General features: G+C 36.4%; 1 long non-coding RNA gene across 1 annotated transcript; it reads right to left on the bottom strand.

The window, feature by feature from the left end:
* Positions 1-523: 523 nt before the first annotated feature.
* Positions 524-4,211, bottom strand: LOC148126119 (uncharacterized). The gene is made up of 2 exons (XR_015742841.1): positions 3,867-4,211; positions 524-3,111 (listed from the first exon to the last, which is right to left on the bottom strand). It is a non-coding gene; the product is annotated as an uncharacterized LOC148126119 (long non-coding RNA).
* Between the last annotated feature and the right edge of the window lie 536 nt (positions 4,212-4,747).

Raw genomic sequence — 4,747 nt, 5'->3', positions numbered from 1 at the left:
CATTTTGCTGAGATTCTTGTGAATTTTCTCAAACTTGAGACCTCCATAAGGACTTGCAGGTCCCAAGTCTTTGACAGGATTCCACAGAAGAAAAGAAAAAATATATTCAAATTTGGCATTCACTTTTATTTATGCTGGCTGGGAAAATCTAATCCACCCAACTTAAAGTTATCAAGGTTGAGAAATCAATTTAGAATAGCTATCCACTTGAAAAAGAGGAACTCTGAGTGGCTAATGTGACATTAAAAACAGTAGACAACACTGGCAGCAACAACCACAGTCAAGACATTTTTTTCAACCGACATCTCCTCAAGCTTCAAGGGGAACAGGGATCTTGATTTGAGATACTGGGAATTTTATCACTGTGTAACTAAACAAGACATCAACATGCACTGGAAACATTTTTTCCTGTCACGTCCTCATGATATGATCTTCAACTTACCTTCCATTCATGAGAGAAATCCCTTTTTAATACGTAAGTTTCCAGCCCCGCTCCTTATTTTAACACAATGCACGGACAACCTGAAGGCTGTAACATTTATTTGGCTTTTGCCTTCCATTATTTTGCTGGGAATTCAGGATACTGGAAAAGGCTTGCAACAGACGCAAGAGAGACAAGAAAGGGATTGACAATGGAGACAATATGTATTTCAGGCTTGGCATAGATTTCCACCAATTCAAAAATTAGTGAAGAGCCCACCAGTGTGGAAAGGAAAGAGATGTAAGACTCAGCCCATCAGCAAATATTCTTAGCTTTTCAGCTAAAGGTTTATTTCAAAATAATTCATTTCAATTTTCACCACTTCTTATTTGTCAAACATATCTGCTTTTACATGTGTTGGATTCTAACTCCCATTCTCACCAGTAGGTTGGCTGTTCTAGCTCAGAGTATCTGGAAGACATCAAGCTGGAGAAAGCTAGCCTAATATTATCCTCCTTCTAATGTCATATTTACAGCTAAAAATAGGGGAAAGAGTCAAGGATAAAAGTTACATATAAGGGAAGTAGAAAAAGAGAGAGAAGAACAAAGCGGTGAAAGAAAAACTGCTACTGGTACTTAGCAGCAAAAGCACTTAAGGAAATCAATCCATCAGCAGATTGGCAGCTAATGAAAAAATTCACATGAATCCAAATGAGCAGCTTTGCTCTTTATTCTCCTCAAATTGCTGCCTTTTCTTTTTCTCCCAGGATCTTAGTTTGCATGGGCCATTCATAATTGCATGTTAATTTCATATACTTTTGGTCAGAGAAAAAGTACCTCTGCTGGGAAAGCTCATAGCCAGCCAACATGATTTAGTTATGCCCACTGCTCACTCTCTTGGTCAATACGACATTCCTGGGACTATTATAGCATTAAAAAGTAATGTTAAACATTGTTCTTCTGATTGCAAGAAAACGTCTAAAAAATCTCATCCCCCATCACTTTATAAACAAAAAATGGCCTTGGTTTGATACCCAGTTTATGCATTCAATTAAGCAATCTGAGTTTCCCTGGTGCTGTGCATTTCAAAATGAAAATTATGTGTTTGGATATTCCCCACAGTTAAAAAAAAAAATCTGTGCACAAAGATGGCTGGTACTTCAGGGGAAAAGCTAATTAGAATCCTCTTAACATGCTATTTTAGCAGGGGCAATGTGTTTAACATGCAGGCATAAGTTTATAATTATTGTGGGAAAGTATTTGAAGTTCCTAACTATGTTTTCTTGAAATAAATACAGGTAGTCCTCAACTTATAATCACAATTGAGCCCAAAATTTCTATTATTGAGAAATTTGTTAAGTGACTTTTGCTTCATTTTACGACTTTTCTTGTCACAGTTGTTAAATCAATCACTGCAGTTGTTAAGTTAGTCACACAGTTGTTAGGTGAATCTGGCTCCCACACTCACTTTGTTTGTCAGAAGGTCGCAAAAGGTGATCACATGACCTTGTGACACAGCAACGGTCATAAATACGAACCAGTTGCCAAACCTCTGAACATTGATCACATGATCCTGGGGAAGCTGCAAAGGTCGTAACTGTAAAAAACAGCCAAAAAAATCACATTTTTCAGTGCCACTGTAACTTTGAACAGTCACTAAACAAATTGTAAGTTGAGGGCTACCTGTAGATGGCACCTGTTTTGGGAGCCAGCCCAAGCTGCCTCAGGATTTCTAAATTCATATTTCAGATTAACATAATGCTGTATACCTTACGAGTCAAAAAGAGGGCTGTGAAAATATTTACAGGCCCCTCACATCCTGGACATAAACTGTTTCAATTCCTACCCTCAAAATGATGCTATAGAGCACTGCACACTAGAACAACTAGACACAGGGAAAGTTTTTTCCCGAATGCCATCGCTCTGCTAAACAAATAATTCCCTCAACACTGTCCAACTATTTACAAAGACTGCACTACTATTACTATTACTATTCTCACCACTCCTTATCACCCATCCCCTCCCACTTGTGACTGTATGACTGTAACTTTGTCGCTTGTATCCTTACGATTTATATTGACTGTTTCCTAGTATATTTGATTGCTTATTGTACCCTGTAACTATTATTAAGTGTTGTACCTGATGATTCCTGACTCTTGATGATTCTATTCTATTCTATTCTATTCTATTCTATTCTATTCTATTCTATTCTATTCTATTCTATTCTATTCTATTCTATTCCATTCCACTCCACTCCATTCCATTCTATTCTTTGTTACTTATTCTGGGAACATCACCTTTTCTCCTCTATCACCTCTAGGCCATGCTTTTGCTAGGACTCTTCTTTGGACATTTCCCAAAGGATTATATTTATCTGTTGTTCTACAGTGCCCCATTAAGATCATGGTTCAATTTTCTGCCTGTAACATTATCTTCTTGTTATTTAATAGTACCTCATTAATTTTTAATCTGTGGCTTTCAGAGTGTCTTAGAAAAACATCAACAGCTAAAAAGAAAATGAGATAAAACTTATCATAGCAGACCTACAGCTTCATTCAATACAGGCAGAATATTGTCTTCTTGGCCAAATTAAATAATCCATCAACAGCACCTTCGTCTTATGCGGATGGAGTTTTAGTTTTTTATTCCTTGTCCATCCCAGTCTTTAGTTTAGCATGTTAGCATCTCATCTGTATTAGAAGAAAAGAATAGATCTGTCAGCAAAATGGTTAACACCTCATTGCAAATGTGCTCCATCAGTACACTAAAGATAACAATATTTTGGGAGTGACAACTACATTCAATCTTGAAATTAGGTACTTGTGAACATATTCACAAGTATATGGAAGCAGCATACAAAAAATAAATTTAAATGCATTTAAATTAACAATACATTAAATGACTCTTCAGTTAAACTGGTTTAATACAAGGAATATATTTAATCCCTTTGCATTTAATAAATTATCCTTTCTGTCACATTACATTTTATAACACATTGGTAACTTTCAACAGCGACACCATATAAACCTCCAGTTGTCTATTTCCAATGTATATGTTAAATATGTGGGCAAAAGAATGTCCTGAAGAATGCCACAGACAGTGCAAATGTAATAGGCATTTAGGGGAATCAGCACACAATTGAATATAAATAAAACAATTTCACCAATAATTTCTATTATGGATTGTTAGGCATATGCCAGAATAATTTCTCTAAATTCAAAGAAACTGTTTCTTTCTTTCATAGGATAGTATCTGATCAAGACTGTTTTGGGGAATGCTGAACATCACAGCAGAAATTCATGTCAAATGACGGTAGGATTTATTGTGCAGAATTCATTTCTTCCATTTGCTCAAATGATTAAGAATACAGAGTTTCTGAGAATCATTTTGGGCTTTCCAATTATAATTCTCAAAGGATAGCAAGCTTGCATAGGGCAGGACTTACCCGTCATTCTTAATGGGACTCAGCTTTCAACCCTCCATTGCAATGTAGCCTCTTCAACCATCCTTCCACTGAGTATTTCACTTAACATTATTTCATAGTCTCCATCAGGAGTTGAGGTCAATTTAAGGATATCTTTATGTTTCATGCACAGCAGTGTCAGTAAATAGCACTTACAAACACACACAGAGTTATCCATCCAGTAGGTTAATCTAGCACTTGCTCAGCAGAGCTTCCCCCTCTGCCCATCTGCCATGCATTTAACTGTACAGGCGATTTTGATTTTTCAGACATTTGACTGTGAACATCTGCAAGGAAAGCAGAGATTAAAGGATTTTGTAGAGAGAACAGTCTTTGCCTCCTTGCTATATAATACTTTGGAGATCACTGGGTGATTAAAATAATCACCATCTAGCATGAACCCAGAATACTAAAATAACAATTTAATATCTATATTTTCAGAACCCAAAAGACAACAGTTCTTAAGCTTGTATATTGTTCAATTTCCCCAGAGAGAACCTTAGATCAAACTGAGCTTAGACATTTTGAGAAAGGATCACAAAGAAGTCTGATTCATTCTCCTGTTTAAAAAAAAATTTCTACAGACGCTAAAGCAATACTTAATTTTACAACGCTCATTGAGGAAATTGTAAATCCTCAGCAGAATGTCCCAGGAGGAATTGTTATATTTATTATGCATTAGTCAGGATCATGACATCAAACACTGTAGTAAAAATGGCAATGAGATGAGCTTTCTAAAAGGCTTGGAAGTTAAAATCTGGAACTAGGAAAACCTAAGAAATGCTTTTACTTTTACAGTCTAGGGTTGTGATGGCGAATCTATGGCACGTGTGCCACAGGTGGCACGCAGAGCCATTTGTGCC

Source organism: Pseudonaja textilis, chromosome 3, assembly GCF_049901715.1.
Source record: "Pseudonaja textilis isolate UNSWEBS1 chromosome 3, rPseTex1.2, whole genome shotgun sequence".
In the NCBI taxonomy this organism is placed as follows: Eukaryota; Metazoa; Chordata; class Lepidosauria; order Squamata; family Elapidae; genus Pseudonaja; species Pseudonaja textilis.
This window is presented reverse-complemented; position numbering and strand designations above follow the sequence as displayed.